Source organism: Diceros bicornis, chromosome 32, assembly GCF_020826845.1.
Source record: "Diceros bicornis minor isolate mBicDic1 chromosome 32, mDicBic1.mat.cur, whole genome shotgun sequence".
Taxonomy (NCBI): Eukaryota; Metazoa; Chordata; class Mammalia; order Perissodactyla; family Rhinocerotidae; genus Diceros; species Diceros bicornis.
The window spans coordinates 39208215-39231977 of record NC_080771.1 but is presented as its reverse complement, the minus strand read 5'-3'; the positions used below and the strand labels follow the sequence as shown (position 1 = coordinate 39231977).

At 38.9% G+C, this 23763-nt stretch overlaps 1 long non-coding RNA gene across 2 annotated transcripts in view; it reads right to left on the bottom strand.

Moving 5' to 3' along the window:
• The window catches only part of LOC131396335 (uncharacterized), a 45435-nt gene that overhangs the window by 4995 nt on the left and 16677 nt on the right, over nt 1-23763 (bottom strand). For both annotated transcript variants that reach the window (XR_009216467.1, XR_009216466.1), the window contains 4 exons: nt 23080-23201; nt 18169-18312; nt 15630-15835; nt 4215-4314 (listed from right to left, as the gene is read on the bottom strand). This is a non-coding gene — a long non-coding RNA (uncharacterized LOC131396335). The remainder of the gene's footprint in view (nt 1-4214; nt 4315-15629; nt 15836-18168; nt 18313-23079; nt 23202-23763) is intronic.

The window sequence follows — 23763 nt, the reverse complement described above, 5'->3', positions numbered from 1 at the left end:
AGGGTGTAAGTTAAGCTGTGGTTCTCAAAGTGGGGTCCCTGGACCAGTAGCATCAGCATCACCTGGGAACTGGGTAGGAATGCAAATTCTCAGGTGCTGCTGCAGACCTGCTGAACTGGAAACTCGGGGGTGGGGCCTGGCAATCTGGGTTTCAACAAGGCCTCCAGGTGCTTCTGGTGCCCATCAAGTTTAAGAGACAATGAATTAGAAAAATGATTCCAACACGTCACCATGCCCAGGTAAGCCACAAGGCAGGGATGTGGTATTTGTTTGGAGGATAAGATGCATTTTAAATTTTAGGAAAAAGTAGTTCAGTGTCTGTTTCATCATAAGGATTCCAGAGATGTCATTTTAGCTCTCTGTGTTTAAGCTCTTTTTTCCACAATATGTTCACCTTTAGAGAGCCCTTGGTAAGTTATTTACCACTTACCACATGTTCTGAGAGTCCCTTATTTCTTGAAATCCCCTTTCAGATGTGAAAATGTACTTTATTTTTGTGCACAATCTCCTGTATTTAAAATTGGGATTTCTCTTCCTATAGGGTCATGTACAGCACATGCAGTCTTACTGTCAATTTAGAATGTCAATGGTTTGTTCCAAAACCTTAGAATGTTTTAGAATTTAGAACCTGATGAATAGAAAATTTATATGCTTCTGCGTAGGACTCTTATTTTTCAGATGTCTAGAGGTATCCCAACTTGCCAGTAATGTGGCCTTAGATTTAGCAGAACTTGAAAATTCTAATATAGTAGAAAGCGAATTACTTCTCTCATATTAACATTTACAAAATAAATGATCACAATGTTAACTTACTAATAAGCACTTTCCATATTCTAGGCTCGGAAAGTATCTTGCTTACATAATAAACATGATAAAGTTTCAAAGATGAGCCAATTAACTTTTCAGCAAAAGATTTACTTGAGTGTATCTTGGCTTCCTTTTTGACAGTTTTAGCCTTAAATTTACAGTATTGTTTTCTTTTTCTAGGAATCAGATAATCTTGTATTTGGTGAACATTTTAATTTTTAATGGCCACTTGTATTTTGTGACATGCACGTGTTCAAACAATCTATAAGAACCAACCATTACCACCCACATATAAGATTATACAGGAATGGAAGAATTTTGGCTGACTTGTGTATAATTGTTCAGCCAAAGCAGATGGCAGACTCTACCACTTACAATGATTTAGGGGTTTGAAGCAGTATTTTTAAATACAAATAATCTCAAAATTGGTAATATATAAAATATATTACTTACTGTGTTAACTAACCAAAAGAGCTAAATTTGTTATCTTTCCTCCATTTATATGGATGCACCCATTATATAGATTCTGTACAAACTTGCAAAGATCACTTTTTTCCTTTTCAAAGTTTATTTATTTTAATTTTTAATAGTGAGAACCTTAGTGTTGGGTAAACTGCTGCACAATTACTGGAAATGTTGAGAGTATTTTTGAAAAGTGTAGAAGTCTAAAGACAATGAAAAGTACATTTCTCCAATGCCAAGTCCTTTGAGCCTCTGTCTAGTTGTACAATGAAGAGATGGAAGATTAAGTACCAGCACAGGACACAAGTGAACAGGCTCCCAACTTGAGGTCTTCCCACTGACCACAATGTGCCTGGCAGACTCTTGGAGATTAAATCTAGGCTTTGTCCACGGGTGGACCCTCAGAGGAGGATTTTGCTTAAATGACCAGAGAATAGGCAACCTTTTTTCTTGATAATAAGTAATACTTACCATGTAAATTTCCTTATAAATCTCTGAATAAAATAAAAAAATATAATCCGTACAGAAATCAACTCTTACTGACAAGCCCTACAGCCCTCTCTACAAAGCTCAACAGAAAATGTCTCAGCTGACTGTGACTTGGTCTTCTCTGAAAGCCAGCCAGCCCTTCACTGATAGCCTTGGATGAGGAAAGCCAGATACAATTCTTTGAAGATGTTTAGCTGAATTCAGAACCAAAAATCCTACCTCCAGTTGGCTCCTCTGTGAGAATGGATGGCCGGCCTTATTTCACAGGCTGGGCAGTTGAGGTTTCAGATGAGCTTAAATGCTCTGTTCCCCAGGGATGGAAAAGCTGGATTGTGAAATTGATTCAGAGCTGAGATTTTGCAGATAAAGATAGGGTCATAGAGGGAAACAAAGATTTCAGCAAATTGGTTTTTTGTTCTCTACAGTGGGAGTAATTTAAGTAGCAGATAGTCTCTCACTCCAACTTCTCTTCCCTGTTCTCTATCTGTAATATCGCTGTAAAAATTCTCTCTATAAAAATTTCAATCTTTTTTCTTTGCAGTCTGTTTATTATCATCTTTACGAATTCTTTGACTTCACCACCTTCTTGGCACCACAACGCTAGCCATTGAGATATTATTATAGATTCAGTTTTGCAATTTCATCCTCTTATCTCTATTTCCTCTGCCATTTCTTAGTTTTAGTTCTTATTGTATCTTATGCTTGAAAACATTTGAAGCTTACAATGTATATCAGTTCCTTATTTTCTCAACTTTTTATTATTTAAGTGCCCTCAACTATCACTTTTTTTAAAAAAAGAAGTGAAATACATAACAGAACAATACACTGACAAAAAATTGACCACCTGTAAAATTAAGTTCAACCTGAAATCCCTCCCCAATTAACAGAGACCATCTTTTATAATTCACCATGCTTTAGTTTGGGCAGGGTCAGTTTATCAATGATTTTTGGATGTTTTAAACCACATGAGAGAAATACAGTGTAAGGTAAAATTTTTAATCTTGCAGAAGTTGTAGAATTTCCTGATGGTTAGGGAAATTAATGGTGGAGAACCTGAATCATATGAAAAGTAGTTGATTAATTAGCACCTGACAGAGTTTGTTAATTTGGTAAGGATGATAATAAGACATGTATGTTGAAAAGATAACTTTGTCAGAGTTATCTTTGTCAGAGGCCACTGGGAAAATTCATAATGTTCTCAAATACTACAAAAATTGACCATTTTTTCATAAAAGATATCATACATGATGGCATCATATACTTCTGTCAGAAAATTTGCAATGAAGAAAATTCACACTTGAGTCATTTTAATTCTAACAATTTGTTCATGCCTATTATTAGGTTAAAAAAATTAATAAATAAAGGGGTAAGTGATGTACTTGCTTAATTTTTAATTTTTTTTAGGAAAACAACTTTTTCACATTTTTAAAAAATATTTATTTGTATTTATTTTATGCTGAATTTATTCCTGGCACAAAGCCTTTTTTTAAATTAAATAACACCAACTCTTTTCAAACTCTTTCAAAAAGTTGAAGAGGAGAGAATACTTCTAAAGTCATCCTGTGGGGTTACCACTATCTTGATATCAGAGCCAAAGACACTAAGAGAAAAGAAAATGACAGGTCTTTGAAACTACAGAAATAGAAAACTACAATAGAATAGAATAGAATAGAATAGAATAGAATAGAATAGAATAGAATAGAATAGAAAAGTACAATTTCTGTTGTAGAAAACTACAATATCTTTGATGAATATTGGTACAAAAATCCTCAATAAAATAGTAACAAACCAAATTCAGCAGCATATTAAAAGGATTATACATCATTTTTAAGTGGGATTTACTCCTGGAATGCAAGGATGTTTCAATATATGAAAATGAATCAATGTAATAAACCACATTAACAAAATGAAGGGAAAAAAAGAGATCATCTCGATGGATGCAGAAAAAGCGTTTCACAGAACTAAACATGCTTTCATGTTAAAAACACTAAAAAACCCTCAGAGTTAAAGGAAGCTACTTCAACAAAATAAAAGCCATATATAGGAATTCACACAGAGCATCATATTCAAGGGTGAAAGACTGAAAGCTTTTCCTCTAAGATCAGGAACACGGCAAGAAGGCCCACATTCACCACTTCTATTCAACATGGTATTAGAAGTTCTAGACAAAGCAATTAGGCAAGTAAAAGAAAGAAATAGCATCCAAATTGGAAAGGAAGAAGTAATACTATATTTGTTTACAAATATTATCTTGTATGTTGAAACCCCTAAAACTTCCAGAAAAAAATTTTTAGAACTAATAAATTCTGCAGAGTAGTGGGACACAAAATCAACATGCAAAAATTAGTTGTTCTTCTATACATTAATTATAAATAATCTGAAAAAGAAATTTACAACCTTTATATTTTTACTTACAATATCATCAAAAAGAGTAAAATACTTAAGAATCAACTTACTCAAAGAGGTAAAAGTTCCAATGATGTTTTTTGCAAAAATAGAAAAATCTATCCTAAAATGCATATGGACTCTCAAGGGACCCTGAATAGCCAAAACAATCTAGAAGAAGAAGAACAAAGAGAACTCATACTTCCTGATTTCAAAACTTACTACAAAGTAATCAAAACAGTGTGGTACTGGCATAAATACACACAATATACTAATGAAATAGTATAGAGAGCCCAGAAATCAACCTTTGCATATACAGTCAAATGATTTTTGACAAGGGTGCACAGACCATTCATTGGAGAAGGGATAAGTTTTGCAACAAATGGTGCTGGGAAAACTGGATACCTACATGCAACAGAATGAGGTTGGATGCTTACCTTACACCATATAAAAAAATTAAGTCAAAATAGATCAAACATTTAAATGTTAGAGTTGAAGCTATAGAATCATTAGAAGAAAACACAGGGTAAAAGCTGTGTGTCATTGGGTCCAAATGCCATTGCCAACAATGATTTCTTTAATATGACACCAAAGACATAAGCAACAAAAAAAATAACAAATTGGACTTCATCAAAATGCTAAAGTTTTCTGTATCACAAGATGCTATCAACAGAGTAAAAAGGCCACCCACAGAATGGTTGAAAATATTTGCAAATCACATATCTGATAAGGGATTAATATCTAGAAAATATAAAGAACTCCTACAACACAACAATAAAAAAACAACCCAATTTAAAAATGCACAAAGGGGCTGAGTGATGTCAGTGTCATGGCGGAGTGAGCTTTCCCATGAACTCTTCCCCCGATAAGATACAAGAAAAGGAACAGTCACAGACCAACAACGGAATCCCAGACAGTGAAAAGCTAGATCGGAAAGATCCACACTGCCGCACATCTGAGAGTGGAACATGCTGGGCCCCCGGAGGAAGTGGGGAGAGGTAAGGAGAACTCCTCTCCCTCCCCATCAGATAAGCGATCCCGGTCTGTGGAGCTCCCAGAGAGGGGGGAGGGGCAGCCCTCAGCGGAGAAACCATAGCTCTCCGGGCTCTCTCAGCCAGTGGGAAACTCCTGCACAGAGGACTCAGAAGAGCCACAGGGCTACCATCAACCTCTGAGCACTCCAGAGAGCACATAACGAGGGGCGAACGAGAAGCCCCCCATGCTAGGGACCCAGAGGGCAAAAGATAGAGCCCCCTCTCCCTGCAAACCGGACCCTGCAGCTCAACCGACCAGACCAGACCAAGTGATCAGCGGCAGACCAGACCAAGTGATCCGCAGCAGACCAGATCAAGTGACCCATCCCGCAGATCGCAGCGGGGAAAAAAAAAAAAAACAACAACTGCGGATCGCAGCAGAAAACCTGCAGCAGAGCACAGGGGGCTTAGACTACACAGCCCTTTACCACCACACAGTGGCGGCGGGTGGAAATTGCAACCAGAGATTTCTAGGATGAGGAAAAACAAAACCAACACAGGAACCACAATGCAAGGATATATGAAATCACCAGACCAGAAGCAAAATGACAAGCACCCAGAAACCAGCCCCAAAGACACAGAAATCCATAATCTAAATGACAGAGATTTCAAAATAGCTGTCATAAAAACACTCAACGAAATACGAGACAACACGGACAAACAATTCAATGAGATTAGGAGTTTCTTCACAAAGAGATTGAAATCATAAAGAAAAACCAATCAGTGCTGATGGAGATGAAGAACACAATGGAGGAGATAAAGGAGAATCTGGAATCTTTAAAGAACAGAGCTGACAATATGGAGGAAAGAGTTAACATTTTAGAGGCTAGGAATACAGATATGATCCAGATGGAAGAGGAGAAAGAACTAAGACTAAAAAGAAATGAAGAAAGACTCCAAGAAATATCTGACTCTATTAGGAAATGTAACATAAGAATTATAGGTATTCCTGAGGGAGAAAAGAGGGAAAGAGGAACAGAGAGCCTATTCAAGGAAATAATAGCTGAGAATTTCCCAAATCTGGGGAAGGAGCAGGAAATACCAGTAAGCGAAGCCAACAGATCACCTAAATATATTAACAGACAAAGGCCCTCTCCATGACACCTAGTGGTAAGGCTAGCCAGAGTCAATGACAAAGAAACAATATTAAGGGCAGCTAGACAAAAAAAAAAAATCACGTACAAAGGAACTCCCATCAGGCTCTCAGCAGATTTCTCAACAGAAACTTTACAGGCTAGGAGAGACTAGAATGATATATTCAAAATACTGAAAGACAAAAACTTTCAGCCAAGAATACTCTATCCAGCAAAAATATCCTTCAAATATGATGGAGAAATAGTAACTCTCCCAGATAAACAAAAGCTAAGGGAGTTCATGGCCACGAGACCTTCACTACAAGAAATACTCAAGAAGGCCCTCAGGCCTGAAAAAAAGAAGAGAAAGGGACTACCAAGCTTGGAGCAAGGAGAAAAATAGGTAGATAAACTCAGAAAAGTAGTAGATCTTTACTGGAATAGGTTAGCAACCACTTAAATACTAAAATCAAAGATCAAAGGAAGGAACTCACCAAAATAAATTTAACCTCATCACTGTAAACACACAGCCACAACACAAGATAGAATAAGGTATAACAAGAACGACTTAGAAGGGGAAGAGGAAAGTGATTGAATTGACTTAGTATAAGGAAATAGGAGGCCATCAGATAATGGACTATCTCATACACAAGATTTTTTTACCCAAACCTCAAGGTAACCACTAAACAAATAATCAAAACAAAACCACATATGATAAACAAAGAGAAAACTAGAAGATTCATAAGACAGAACAACCAAACTGAATTGGCAGTCCGAAACAAATGGGACAAGAAACAAAGGAAATGCAAAAGAACCAGAAAATAAGTGACAAAACAGCAACATCAAGCCCTCATATATCAATAATTACCCTAAATGTAAATGGATTGAACTCTCCAATCAAAAGACACAGAGTGGCAGGATGGATTAAAAAGCAAGACCCAACAATATGCTACCTTCAGGAAACACATCTCAGCACTAAAGACAAGCACAGGCTCAGAGTGAAAGGATGGAAGACAATACTCCAAGCTAATGGCAAACAAAAGAAAGCAGGTGTTGCCATACTCATATCAGACAAAATAGACTTTAAGATAAAACAGGTTAAGAAAGACAAAGAAGGGAAATATATAATGATAAAAGGGACACTCCACCAAGAAGACATATCACTTATAAATATATATGCACCCAACATAGGAGCACCAATGTACATAAAGCTACTATTAACAAACCTAAAAGGAGACATTAACAACAACACAATAATAGTAGGGGATCTTAACACCCCACTTACAGCAATGGATAGATCATCCAGACAAAAAGTCAATAAAGAAATAGCAGACTTAAATGAAAAACTGGACGAGATGGACCTAGTAGACATATATAGAGCACTCCATCCAAAAACAGCTGACTACACATTCTTCTCAAGCACACATGGAACATTCTCTAGGATAGACCATATGTTGGGAAACAAAGCAAGCCTCAATAAATTTAAGAAGATTGAAATCATAACAAGCATCTTTTCAGGTCATAAGGTTATGAAACTGGAAATGAGCCATGAAAAAAAACTGGGAAAGTGACAAAAATGTGGAGATTAAACAACATGCTACTGAACAACCAATGGATCACTGATGAAGTTAAAGGAGAAATCAAAAACTATTTGGAAACAAATGAAAATGATAATATCATTTGGGATAATATCATCCCATATCAAACCATATGGGATGTAGCAAAAGAGGTCCTGAGAGGGAAACTCATAGCGATACAAGTCCACCTTAACAAACAAGAAAAAGCCCAAATAGGCAACCTTAAATTACACCTAACAGAACTAGTAAAAGAAGAACAGAAAAGCCCAAAGTCAGCAAAAGGAGAGAAATAATAAAAATCAGAGCAGAAATAAATGAAATTGAGAACAAAAAAACAGTAGAAAGGATTAATGAAACAAAGAGTTGGTTCTTTGAGAAGATAAACAAAATCGACAAACCCTAGCCAGGCTTACTAAGAAAAAATGAGAAAAAGCTCAAGTAAATAAAATTAGAAATGAAAGAGGAGAAATTACAACAGATACCACGGAAATACAGAGGATTATAAGAGAATACTGTGAGAAATTATATGCCAACAAATTGGACAATCTAGAAGAAATGGATAAATTCTTAGACTCATACAACCTCCCAAAACTGAACCAAGAAGAAATGGAGAATCTGAATAGACCAATCACAAGTAAAGAGATTGAAATAGTAATCAAAAACCTCCCAAAAAATAAAAGTCCAGGACCAGATGGCTTCTCCAGTGAATTTTACCAGACATTCAAAGAAGATTTAATACCCATCTTTCTCAAACTATTCCAAAAAATAGAGGAAGATGGAACACTTCCTAAATCATTCTACGAGGCCAACATCACCCTGATACCAAAGCCAGACAAAGACAATACAAAGAAAGAAAATTACAGGCCAATATCACTTATGAACATTGATGCAAAAATCCTCAACAAAATATTGGCAAACCGAATATAGCAATACATTAAAAAGATCATACACCATGATCAAGTGAGATTTATACCAGGGACGCAGGGATGGTTCAACATCCGCAAATCAATCAACATGATACATCACATCAACAAAACAAAGAATAAAAACCGCATGACCATCTCAATAGATGCAGAGAAGGCATTTGACAAGATACAACATCCATTTATGATAAAAACTCTCAACAAAATGGGAATAGAAGGAAAGTACCTCAACATAATAAAGTCTATTTATGACAAACCCACAGCCAACATCATACTCAACGGGGAAAGACTGAAAGCCATTCCTCTGAGAACAGGAACGAGGCAGGGCTGCCCACTCTCACCACTCCTGTTCAACATAGTACTGGAGGTTTTGGCCAGAGCAATTAGGCAAGAAAAAGGAATAAAAGGAATCCAAATAGGTAACAAAGAAGTGAAACTCTCACTATTTGCAGATGACATGATTGTATATATAGAAAATCCTAAAGAATCTGTTGGAAAACTATTAGAAACAATCAACAACTACAGCAAAGTTGCAGGGTACAAAATCAATCTACAAAAATCAGTTGCATTTCTATATGCTAATAATGAACTAACAGAAAGAGAGCTCAAAAAGATAATACCATTTACAATTGCATCAAAAAGAATAAAATACCTAGGAATAAATCTTACCAAGGAGGTGAAGGACCTACACAATGAGAACTACAAGACATTATTGAAAGAAATCCAAGATGACATAAAGAAATGGAAAGACATCCCATGCACGTGGATTGGAAGAATAAACATAGTTAAAATGTCTATATTACCTAAAGCAATCTACAGATTCAATGCAATTCCAATCAGAATCCCAATGACATTCTTCACAGAAATAGAAAAAGAAAACTAAAATTTATATGGGGCAACAAAAGACCCCGAATAGCTAAGGAAATCCTAAGAAAAAAGAACAAAGCAGGAGGCATCACAATCCCTGACTTCAAAAGATACTACAAAGCAATAGTAATCAAAACAGCATGGTACTGGTACAAAAACAGACACACAGATCAATGGAACAGAATTGAAAGCCCAGAAATAAAACCCTACATATACGGACAGCTGATTTTCGACAAAGGTGCTAAGAACATACAATGGAGAAAGGAAAGTATCTTCAATAAATGGTGTTGGGAAAACTGGACAGCCACATGCAAAAGAATGAAAGCGGACCATCTGCTATCGCCATTCACAAAAATTAACTCAAAATGGATCAAAGATCTGAAGGTGTGACTTGAAACTATAAAACTCATAGAAGAAAATATAGGCAACACACTATTTGACATTGGTTATAAAGGAAAATTTTCGGATGACATGCCTACCCAGACTAGGGAAACTAAAGAAAAAATAAACAAGTGGGACTTTATCAGATTAAAGAGCTTCTATAAGACAAACGAAACCAGAATCAAGATGAACAGACAACCCACCAGCTGGGAGAGAATATTTTCAAAACATACATCTGACAAGGGTTTGATCTCCATAATATATAAAGAACACACACAACTGAACAACAAAAAAAACAAACAACCCGATCAAAAAATGGGCAGAGGAAATGAACAGACACTTCTCCAAAGAAGATATACAGATGGCCAATAGGCACATGAAAAGATGTTCAACATCACTAATCATCAGGGAAATGCAAATCAAAACAACACTAAGATACCACCTCACGCCCGTTAGAATGGCTATAATCACCAAGACAAAAAACAACAAGTGTTGGAGAAGATGTGGAGAAACAGGAACCTTCATACACAGCTGGTGGGAATGCAAACTGGTGCAGCCTCTATGGAAAACGGTATGGAGATTCCTCAAAGACTTAAAAATAGAGATGCCCTATGACCCAGCCATCCCATTACTGGGAATCTATCCAACGAACCTGAAATCAACAATCCAAAGAGGCTTATGCACCTCTATGTTCACTGCAGCATTATTCACCATAGCCAAGAAGTGGAAGCAACATAAGTGTCCCTCGACTGACGATTGGATTAAGAAAATGTGATATATATACACAATGGAATACTACTCAGCCATAAAAAAGACAAAATCGTCCCATTTGCAACAACATGGATGGGCCTGGAACGTATTATGTTAAGTGAAATAAGCCAGAAAGAGAAAGACAAACACTGTATGATCTCACTCATATGTGGAATATAAACCAACACGTGGACAGAGAAAACTGTACTGTGGTTACCAGGGGCAGTGGGGGTGGGGGTGGGCACAAGGGGTGAAGGGAGTCATATATATGGTGATGGACAAACAAAAATGCACAACCCAAAATTTCACAATGTTAAAAACCATTAAAACATCAATAAAAAAATGCACAAAGGACTTGAATAGACATTTCTCCAAAGAAGATATAAAATGGCCAGTACACACATGAAAAGATGCTCAACATCACTAAGTATCAGGAAAATGCAAAATAAAACCACAATGAGATACATCTTCACACCCATTAGGATAGTTACTATCACAAAATCAGAAAATAACATGATGGCAAGAATGTTGAGAAATTGGAACCCTTGTGCTTTGAGGGTTAAAATATAAAACTGTGGAAAACAGTATGGTAGTTCCTTCAAAAATTAAAAATATAATTACCATATGATCTAGCAATTCCACTTATAGGTTCTGAAATAATAGAAAATATATTTATTGGTCTCTGCCTCCAGTTCCTGGCACAGAGCTCCTAAAACCCTTGTAATTTCCTAAATGATAAGAACACTAGGATCATCTCTTGTTCTAATATTTGTCTTTGACTCCATCCCTGACACAGAGCTCCTAAAACCCTTATAACTTCCTAAGTGATAAGAACACTAGGAGAATCTTTTGTTCTATTGCGGCAACTCTGGGTGGGATCCTGGATGGCTCCTGGATGGCTCCTGGATGGGGACTGGTCACCAGACAGACCAAGCCCTGATTAGAAGCTTGGAATATTTAGCCCTACCTCTTATCCTCCAGACAGGGGAGAGGGGCTGGAAACTGAGTTAATAATTGATCATGCCTACATGAGGGAGCCTCCATAAAAATCCCAATAGAAGGAGGTTCAGAGAGCTTCCAGGTTGGCAATGACAAGGAGTGCCTGGAGAGTGGTGCACCTGGAGATGGCATAAAAGCTCTGTGCCCTTTCTCATATACCTTTCCCTATGCACCACTTCCATCAGGCTGTTCTTGTGTTATATCCTTTTATAATAAACTGGTGATCTAGTAAATGTTTCTCTGAGTTTTGTGAACCACTCTAGAAAATTAATCAAACTCAAGGAGGAGGTTGTGGGAACCTCTGGTTTATAGCCAGTCAATTAGAAGTACAGGTAACAGCTGGGGCTTCTAACTGGCATATGAAGTTGAGGTGAGGTTGGGTGGGTGTGCAGTCTTATAGGACTGAGCTCTCAACCTGTGGAATCTGATGTATCTCTGGGTTGACAGCATCAAATTGAGTTGAATTATCTGACGACCAGCTGACATTCCAAGAATTGCTTGTTGGAGGTGTGGGAACCCTCCCACATGTGAGAAAATGAATCTCAGAACACTATTTATAGGTATACACCCAAAAGAACTGAATGCAGAGGTATAAAGACATATACGTACACCCGTGTCATTAACAGTGTTATTCAAAATAGCCAGAAGCTGGAAGCTAGCCAGGTGTCCATCAACAGATGAATTGACAAAAAAAATGTGGTGTATACACACAGTGGACTACCATTCACCCTTTAAAAGGAAGGAATTCTGACACATGCTATGACATGGATGAACCTTAAGGACTTTATGCTAAGTGACATAAAGCCAGCCACAAAAGGAAAAATAGTGTATGATGCTACTCATATAAGGTACTTAGAGTAGTCAAATTCATAGGAATAGAAAGGAGAATGGTGGTTCCCAGGGGCAAGAGGGAGAGACAACAGGGAGTTGTTGCTTAATGGGCACAGAGTTTCAGTGCAAGGTGAAAATAGTTCTGTGGATGGTTGGAGGTTATGGCTACACAATAATGTGAATGTACTGAATATCACTGAACTGTACACTTAAAAATGGTTAAATGGTGAATTTTATGTTATGTATATTTTATGACCATTTAAAAAAATTAATTATTTTCAACAAATAAACAAACCCTAGCTACATGCAATAGCATGGATAAATATCACAACCATAATGCTGCATAAAAGAAATTATATTCAAAAGGCTATATATTTTATAATTCCATTTATATAAAATCCAAAAAAGAAACAAAACCGAGGTCTAGCTTCCAGTAATGGTGGAGTAGCTTGTTGAACTAACACTCTCACAGATAACAATGATAAAATCTGCATAAAATATTATACATATTTATATAGAATCATATATCTATATGTAATACACATATAATAAATGTGTATATGTGTGTATGTATAAATCTCTTCCAAAAGCAAGCAGAACTGAGACGGAGCCTTCCCTTAAATGATGGGAATTGCACCAGGAGATATTTGCAAGCTTGAGTCTTTTGCCTCAAAGCATTCCAAAATCTGTACATGGCCCAGACAGGGGAAAAACTACAGCCTTACTTGTAATGTTAGAGGATGTATTTTGGGGATGGCAGAGTAGATGGAACGTTAGGGGAGAAATTCTGGAAGAGAGGGACACACAAAGAGGAGAATCTCAAAATATGTATGAAAGTCTCCCCTCCCACACTCCAAATTGGCAGATCTTTGAACAACACACATGCAGGGTAGGCCCCAGAGGGCCTAGTGTAAAAACAACAGTGGGAAGATGAAAGAACTGAATGAGGATTTCAGCTATGCTCACTGTAAAGGAGATAGGATTGGAATTTCAGTCCGGCCAAGTTAACTCCCTGCTAGAAAAACAACAACACTCTTCAAAGGAATAAAATAGAATCCAGAGGCTCTTTAACTATCATTCATGGTTTCCAGTACACAATTTAAAATATCAGGAGATTTGAAGAAATAGGAAAATATAATCCATACACGACCAAAAGCAGGCAGTAGAAGCTATCCCCAAGGTGTTGCAATTAGCAAACAAAGATAAGAAAGCAGCTTTTATAAAGATGATCGATGTAGTAAAGAAAAATATTCTCATAATGAATGAACAGATGTGGAAACTCAGCAGAGAAATGGAAATTACAAAAGAGAACCAAATAAATAGATGAAATAAAAAAAATACCTTTGAGTTTACCATTAGATTAGAAACAGTAGAAGAAACATGAAGATAGGGCACTAGAAGTTATCCAGTCTGAAGAAAAGAAGGTAAAAATTTTGAAGAAAAATGAAGAGAGCCTTACCACCTGTGAGATGATTGAGTCCCCAGCAGAGAGGGGAGAGACAGAAAAATTAAATGAGGCAGAAAGGCAAATCAATAAGTAATAGCATAACTTCCAAAATTTGGTGGAAAATCCAAAATTTTAGATCCAAGAAAGTCAGGAAACCCACAAAATAAAATACAAATTAAAACCATACCTAGGCACATGATAGTCAAGCTGCTAAAATCCAAAGATAAAAGGAAAATCTTGAAAACAGTCAGGGAAATACATATATACATGGGAAGACATTACACACAGGGAGAAATAATGTGAATGATGGATGATACATTATCAAAAACAAAAGAGACAAATCAATAACAAAATGACATCTTTCAAGTGCAGAAAGAAAACCCAAAAGTCAACACAGAAATCTATATTTAGCAGAACTCACTTTCATAAAGGAAGCAGAAGCCACAATAAGATAACGCACACCTATTAGGTGGCTAAAATGAAAAATAAAATTGCAAATACCTAGTGGTGGTGAGGACTAGGAGCAAATAGAACTGGGAATGCAACATGATAGTTGCATTTGGAAAAGAGTTTAGCAGGTTCTTATAAAGTTAAACATACACTTATTATATGACTCAGGTATCCCACTCCTAGGTATTTACTGAAGCAAATTGAAAACTAATCTTTAAACAAAAATCTTTGTGTGAATCTTTATAGCCATTTTATTCATACTTGCCAAAAGCTGGAAATAAACTAAATGTCCTTCATCAGGTGAATGGCAAAAGAAACTGTGGTGCATCAGTACTTTAGAATACTACTTGGCAATAAAAAGGATAAACTCTTGATTCACACAACAACATGGATGAATCTTGGATGCATTTCTCTAAGTGAAGGAAGCAGATTCAAAAGGCTATATAGTATATGATTCCATTTATATGACTTTCTAGAAAAGGCAGAATTACAGGGATGGAAAGTGATCAGTGGTTGTCAAGGGATGGAGTGTGGGAAGCAGTTGACTACAAAGGGACAGTATGAGAGAATTTTAGGGGTGAAAAAAACAGCTCTGTATGGTACTGTGGAGGTGGATACACGACCATAAAGTTGTCAAAACCCATAGAACTGTACACTGCAAAGAGTGAATTTTACTCTGCCAATTTTAAAAATCCATCAGGATGCTGGGGAACTCAGATGGAATGCAGTGACAAATGAATGTCACTGTATTACAAGCATGTGACATAACCACACAGAAGGGTGGGGATGAAAGGTCCTGACCTAAGTAACTTTGGAAGACAGTGTTTTGATGGAATACTGTAAAACTAAAGTACTGGACACAAACACTGTACACTAGGTGATAAATTTGTTTTTCATAACGATATGGATTAGCAATTCTGAGACTAGTTGACACATTAGTAAATATATTGTAGATAACTGGAGTTAAGTTTCTCACTGTTGGTAAAAGAAGTTACATATAAACAAAAGGAGAATGCTAGAATAAACTCTGTGGTGCTGGATTGGAGTTGGAAGTACCAGTATGAATCCATGTCTCTTTTAATATATCTATCCAGATAGATAGATTGATAGATCGATAGATAGATGTGGATAACTGAGTTTATATTCATACATACATTTCCAAACTCTGCTGAGAGGGTCTAGAAGCAGTGACATCCTAGTATCAATGAGCACACCTAGCTCCCAGATCTTGGTTTCTAAATATCGTTCTCCAATAAAAAGAACCAGGTTTTCTTGGAGAAATGTTTAATTCTAGGGCTGGAGATGGAAAACACAAGATGAGCCTGGAACAACTTGTAGTGCCAGAAAGTAGGAAAGTGCTCTAAAAAAAAAAAACAAAACAGAAAATGATGAGATGTGTCAAAAGGAATCAATCTGAAAGACTTCACAATGGCTCAAGCTGCAAAACTATGACCAACAAAATAAATAATGATAGCATTGGATTATTACCCAGAAAATAAAACAAATATCCATGAGTCTATACTGATATAAAAAAGATTAAATAAGAAAGGAAGGAAAAGAAGAAAGAAAGAAAAAAAGGGGAATAAAAGAATGAGAAAAAGAAAGAAAGAAAGGAAGAAGGAAGGGAGAGGGAGGGGGAAATCTTCCTCACAGAATTCTAAATAATAAATGCGGCGGGACAGCATAAAATAGAAAATTGCCACTAGAACACTACAGTAATAATTACTGTGAGAAAGACTGACTGATGAATGCAAAAACTGGGTGAAACTTAAAGAAGAAACAGTACATTTGCAGAGCCTCAAAGCATCTCCCTCCAAATACTTAACTTTTTTCTCTTAATTTCTTTAAAAGTTCTATGACTACTTAAAGCAAAAATTATAACACTGTATTGTGGGATTTATAACATGGGTAGATGTAAAATTTATGACAACATAGCACAAAGGACAGACAGAGGTAAATGGAACTGTTCTGTAGCAAGTCTTCCATATTTTACATTGAATAAACTGGTGCACTATTGAGTCTAGGTAGGCTGTGATATGTTAAAGATGCATATTGTAATCTGGACCAACCACTAAAAAATGCAAAGGCGTGTCACTTGGATGCCAATAAAGGAATTAAACTGCATACAAAAAAACATTTGTACAAGAATGTTCACAGGAGATGACCTGCACATCCCCAAGAGGAAGATGAGTGCACGCCCTCAGCCGTGCCGAGGAGCAAACACTGACACACACGTTGGGTGAGTCTCATCAACCTCGTGCCGAGGGAGGCAAGCTGGACAGAAAACAATACACGTGGGTTTACTTCAGCAAAGATGAACCTATGCTGCAAAAACCAGAGCAGTGGTTGCCTCGGGGGAAGGAGAAAATTGCCTGGGAAGGAACAGGAAGGAGTTTTCTGGGGGTGATGGAAATATTCTATTCTTCAAGGGGTGAAGGTTATATGGGCATGTTTATTTGCCAAAACTGTACGGTTGAGATTTCTGCCTTTCAGTGTGCATACCTCTTACTCACCACACACGCACAAAGCACTAAAAGAATAATAAAGTGAGGTGGGAATGGGATGCAGTGTGGATGAAACAAAAATGGCAGATGATTAGTAGTTGTTGAAGCTCAGTGAGGGGCCTACTATGCTATTTTGTTTATTTTGTATATTGTTTAAATTGTTCTGTAATAAAACACTTGTATAAGAAGACAAACTCGATATACAGTGTTCCCTGGTAAGATATTGGTTATCTTTGGGAAGAAGGAGGGAGAAAAAGATTGTCAGGGGGCCGGCCCCATGGCTTGGTGGTTGAGTGCGTGCACTCTGCTGCTGGCGGCCTGGGGTCGGATCCCGGGCGCGCACTGACGCGCCGCTTGTCCGGCCACGCTGGGGCCGCGTCCCACATGCAGCAACTGGAGGGATGTGCAGCTATGACATAGAACTATCTACTGGGGCTTTGGGGGAAAAAAAAATAATACAAATAAAATTATAAAAAAAAAAAAAAAAAGATTGTCAGGGCCTGAGTGAAGCTGCTGCTAGTTCTTGGTCACACAAGTGTGTTCACTTTGTAATAATTCTTTGAGGTTTACATGGATGACTTCTGCATATATTTCTGAATGCATGTTACACATCAATAAACATTTTAAATCCTGCATATTTGCACAAAGATCCTACTCAATATCTCAGAATAACAGCAGTGTTTTGTTTTAAAGTGGAACACGTTCCCTCATGACATCATCAGATGGATTTTAAAACTCCCAAGTATCTATTAATGTCCTCACCCTTGCGTGGCCCCCTGGGTCTTTCCATTTTTGCCTCAATTTTGAAAGTGGCATGGATTTGAGTTTTTATGATGCAATCTTTTTCCAGCAAGGTCCACCCCACGACGATGTTTACCAAGGCCTTGACACCTAACACAGTGTCATGTTCACAGCATGCACTCAAGACCTATGGGACTGGGTTGAATGAGGAACAAAACGAGGAGCATCGTAACTTATGTCTAGGTGCCATATCATGACTTAGGAAATTGGTAGGGTTTTTCGATAAATTTGCTATGCCTTCTAATTTTTACTATTTAAAACAATGGGAAACAGGGTCTCAGAGTTCTTTCTCAGACAAAGTCTGACATTTCAGGCACAGATGACTGACAATTATTAATGGCATATGACTTTCCCATCTCATCTTAGTTTTAAGTTTTTAATTCCTTACCTTGGAAATGACCTAACTTTGCTTCTTCCAAGTCTTGTAGTAATACTGATGCTCCAGAAATTCGGGCCACGGATATTCTGCTGTTGTCGTCCTCCCTGCAAAGAAGTGGAGCTGTGCATCCACCAGTCTGAGAAGCATGTGGTTCTGTAGTATTTGGAGTCAATCAGAGAAGTTAAATGGAAAAATGACTTCAGAGAATTATCACCATAACCCCCAACAGCAACAAATTATTTTGCTTAATTATTTTGTGATTCTGAGGGTATATTTAAAAAGGGATATTAAAACTGGTTGCCAAGGAGCCAGCCCTATAGTAGAGCAGAAATTGTATATTACCTTCCTACACAAAGTTCCCTAACATTGTGGGAAGGACCAACGGGAAGTTTCGGTGTTGTTGCCTGTGTTAATGAGGCCAAGAGGTCCACACTGGAATAAGGAAGTCCAGCGAACAAGCCTGTGTGCAGTGTCGGAGAAGGGCGTGTGTGTGGTCTCCTGAAGTGGCTCAGGGGTCACTTGCCAGTGCACCTGAGTTTCCTGTCTGTATAATGCAGGAATTGGGGCTGTCTAGTGTGATGTCTTCTCCTTTTTATGACATGGTGCAGGGCAGTCCTTCTAAGACGCCTCACCAAGATATGGGCCCTTCAGGCAGGCAGGGTCCAAAGGGAGGATCTCTGCAGGGACGCTGACCATGGGGTCCAGAGGGAGGATCATGGCAGCCTGGAGGGATGGAGGGGATGGTAGGACAGGTGGCCTTGAAAAGGCAAGTTCCAGGATCCCAGGCACCCAGTATTTCCATTTTAGATATTGAATTTACATTTCAAATACTGACCAGGGAGCTTCCTCTAGGGCTGCAAGCATCCTCAGCAATAGACAGGCTGGTGAGCCCCACCCCTACCTGAGTACCGGCCTCAAGGGATGCAGCCCAACCACATTGTGCATACTCCGGGGGGGGGGGGCAGGGCATGGAGACTGGGCGAGGTATAGAGAAGAGGCGGGGTACAGGGTGGGGTGGAGAAGCAGACAGGTGGGGCCCAGGGGTGGAGGGACAAGGCAGGAGTTGGGGCCCCTAGCTGTGCATGCTGGGATCTTTTGTCTCTGAACCACTCCCGGCTGGGAGCTTGCAGGACTGCAAGACTACAACTCCCTGGACGCTCTGGGCACGGCGCAATGTCTAGCCCTGAGGGGAGGAGCAGGGCGGTGTGAGCTTGGTCGAGGTCCAAACCACTCTTGGCTGCGGACTCTGGTCCTGCACCCGCTCCACGTGGACTGAGTCCTGGAGGAATGTGACGGGACAAGCAGGACCAGGGAGTTAGGAGGGTGTGGCGGCTGCATGGGCAGCCGCGGGCCTGCATCGTGCAACTGCTTTTGTCCAAAATTGAAGCCGGACTCACATCTATTCCACACCGCCTCCCTCCGTTGCTTGATTCCTCCTCCCACCTGCGTGCCTGTGGGTCTTTCCACAGCCTCCTACCTAGTCCAGGGCCAGGTGCTTCTCTAAACTGCTTATGGGAAATGGTTTGACATCCCAGAAACTTTCCACTTTGCCTGCTGCCCTCTGCCTTCTCCAACCAAAGTGCCATCATTTCATCAGTTTTTGGGAGAGATTCGCCCTTGTGGTCCCTCTTGCAAGCACAACTTAAGAGCTGTGCAGGGTGGTAACAGTGGCTATTACTTGCCTTTTTTGCAGATTTGGAAGTTGAGGCATCCGTGAAGTTAATCATTGGTTTCCCCAGGATCCGTCAAGAGTAGAGGAGAACAAGCCAATTCCCAGGCAAGTATCTAGTAGGCCGATTTCACCAACCCATTCTAGTGCAGAGGCCTCTAAAACAGCATCCTTAAGATGAGAATAGCTTAAGCATTTTGCCCTTTAGATTGATCACCTAATCCCAGCTCAGGCCTGAGTGGCCAGTCTTTCAGGGACACGGGTAGTGACTCTGATCCCTCAGGAAGAGACCAGTCATCCAGCTTTGAGAGAGGGAAGTTCAAGGTAGACAACACTTGGGCAGCATTTGAAACCCATCAGCTTTAACATCTCTGCTTTGGATTCTAGCAAGATTCCAGGATAAACACACCTAGGGACAGTCAGATGTACCATATTCTTTAAAAATTGATAAGAGTAGTGAAAGGAACAGAACATAAAATATTCCTGCTTATTTTCAAAAGATAAAATGCAAGCAAGACCTTCCTGTTAATTTTTTTTCTGCTCCTTCTCTTGGTTGTACTGTATGCTTGAATGCAGAAAAAAGAAACTTGAATTGCCAAATTCTCTTTTCCTGAGATTGGTAAATTAACTTAAAAGTTTTATTGAAACCTGTGGAGGAATGGTTAGCAGCTTTCATGATTTATGTCATCCCTAAAAATCTGGGCATTGAGCTCCATGAAAAAACGTCCTGTTTATTTTACACATCCCAATAGGTTACATTTCCAATTCCTGAATGTGGGATATTATCAAAACAACTGAAAAACCTGGTCATGGAAACTGGACCCTGTCACTTTGTCAAGAATTTGCCTCTTTATGAATTAATGACACATGAATTCTTTAACATTTTTGTAAAGAATGGACGAGAATCTCTGCAGTGTCGCTGAATGTGGCAAGACGGAATTCTCGTTAGACCACATCCTCGGGTTCTCCTCTCGTGTTCAATAGGCCTGGGTGATAGTCCGTGTGGTCAGGTGCAGCGCCGCTCCCCCAGCCCCCAGTGTTCCATCCTACTCTGGCCTGTGCCCTCTTCAGGGTGTTCTGATGACACTTGTCCACAAGGATTGGAAGGAGACACTGTAACATGAGGATATTCATCATCTTGAAACAAGGATTAATGGAGAGGAGAGTCTCAGGGTCTGTGTGCTCCGATGCACTGCTGTTGGGGTATGGCCGCAGTTGACCACTGTGCTACCAGCAGTCCCCACAATGGATGTCTCAGACGGTTGATCTCCTGGCGCAACCACAGCAGCTGTTGACATAGCTGGGCACTCATCATGGTTCAGTATCTTTCGTCAGATTTTGTGGCTCTGACCCTCCTCTGCTCGCCCCCTTCCCATTCCTATCTGCTGCGTTGATTGCTTTGTAGTTGTTTCCTAGGAGCCACTGTGTGTAACTGTATTTCACAGTGTCTTTAGGGACCCACCCTCACTACACGAGTCACTGAACAACAGCCGCTTATCCTGGTGTAGCCAGTGCTCATCTTCTTCAGTGGAGCTGTGAAGAACCCTGCTTACTCGGAGCTCCTCTCATTCTCATGCTGCTGGGGCTGCTTACGAAGCTGGGCATCTTGTCTTTGGTCTCATCAACATTATTCTTTTCATCGATTATTCTGAAGTCGGATATGATTTTGTTAATAATGCGGACACTGGCTGTCACAGGCACTTTTATGTATCTTCCCCAACAGCTCTGTGAAGTAGGCCTGTGATCCCCATTTTACAGGGGGGACACTGACACTCAGAGAGGTCGAGTAGCTTCCTTCACTTCACACAGTTTCTTGGTACATTTTGAGTCTCCACCTGGAACTCCGCCTCTCAGGTGTGTGCACTTAGCTGGTGTTCCACTTTGTGCCTCTCTGCCAGCCTCCCCAAAGGCACATGCCCCATCCTGAGTCCATTGTCTGCTTGTTGGCAGTCACCCTGCACAAACAGGTCCTGGGTGGGGAGTGGACTAGTGGGGTGTGGTCCTCTGGCTTACCCTGCGCAGGTTCTAGGTTTATTGTGAGAGTTGGAGCAGTGGAAGATACTGACTGTCACTCACCTGGAAGGTTTATTTGTATTTGGAGTATTTGTAGAAATACTCCACTGACTTTTTGCAGGTGTCGTGTCTTCTTTGTGTTCATTGCTCCTCTGGGCTTTCTCCTACAGTCCGTGCTGTGCAGTAACATACAGCACAGAGACTGCTGAACATAATACTGTTGCCCTGCACCAAACAATCACATCACTCATTTTTCTAATTACAAAACAAATACATACTGTAAAAAAAGTCAAATTACACAGATCTATGTAGAGTAAAGTGAAACCTTCCCCTTTCATCCCCTTTCCTGAAAACTCACTCCACTACTCAGAAGGAACTATTGTTAAGAGGTTGGGGTTTATCCTTCTGGACATTTCCTATGAATTTATAAATTCACATAAAGTTTTTTTCAACATAAATTACATAACTACATCTTTTTGCAATTTGCTGTTTCCCAAATCATATATCATAGATGTCTCTCCTTATCAGTGCTTGTCACTCTGACTTAGCTTTTTAGAAGTTTTAGAGGTATTCCAAAGAACAGGAGTACCAAGATCTGTTTATTTCTTCTTCAATAGAGGTGGGATTATATCCAGTTTCACTATTATACATAATGCTGCAGTAAGATCCTTGTATGGAATTTATTACACTGCTATTCAACTGCTCAATTTGCTTTGTTTCCTTTTAGTCAGAGACTATGATATATTTTTAACATTTTTATGGGAATTATTTTATAGGTAAATTAATTTTATCACTGAATAAAGACATTTATGGAGAAACTGGACTTCAAGGTCATCCATCTCAGTATTCTGGAGAAAAATCGTGAAACTTAAATGGTGTTATGCTTGCCCCATCACATTCTAACAAGTCATGTTAACAATTTAAAGATGAACGTTTGACTAGCCTCTACTCTCTCTGTTCAGAAGAAGGATGACTTTTTCTTGTCTTGAAAACTTCTGACTCCAGGGGCTCTCAGTTGGGCTTCACAGAGGATAAGATATTGGTGTTGTATCTGTTTCTCTTCAGCTGTAGGCTGCATCTTCTAAAGATCATAGAATTGAATATGGTCCAATAGATATATACGATTTGGGTCAAAAATTCAAAGTAATGAACCCAAGGTAGGAATCTATAACTTTGGTTCTTAATAAAGAATTTCCTTTGATATCCTCAAGTCTCTGTGATTACTAGTAAAAACTCACCTATGGGTGAAGAGATGTGGTTCTGCTGGCAATGTCTGGCTTGAACATCCATAGTTAAGCCTGCCACATCCATAGATAGATTAGACTTGACCTCTGGAAGACCTCTGCCCTTGGTCTTTGACCTGGGAAAAATAAGAATTTTAAAAAGCTGCTGTTATTAGCACTCAATGCTAGAAATGCCCACTAAAGAGTGAGTTTGATTTGGTAAACCTAAGGGAGTATAAGCAGAACAAAGTCTTTAATATCTACAAAATTTCAAAAAATTCTAATTTTTTAAAATATAACTCTATTTTTGCCACAGTGCAAACTGTGTATATGTGAATGAAATATTCCTCTGTCCATTTCTTAAGTTGTTTCCATTGATTTGCTGGATTTTCCTCTAATCCGGATTCCAAGTGGGAAAGAACATCTTGGTCCTTCAAAGAAAAACAGCCATTGAAATTTGATTTTCTTATAGCTCGGCATCCTGCAGGTTTGAGGAATAAATTATCATGTAATGATACAATGATTTTTAAATCTAATTGTTACTTGGAGGGGTGTAAGGCATGATTGAATGGTGGTTCATCCCCATGGTCAGGGGTATTGTACACATGAAGTGCAAACACGATTCAGGAAGCTGCTTCAGCCCAGTGACACCCCTGAGAACCACAGTGCAGGAGGATCTAGACACACAGCCATCTGCCT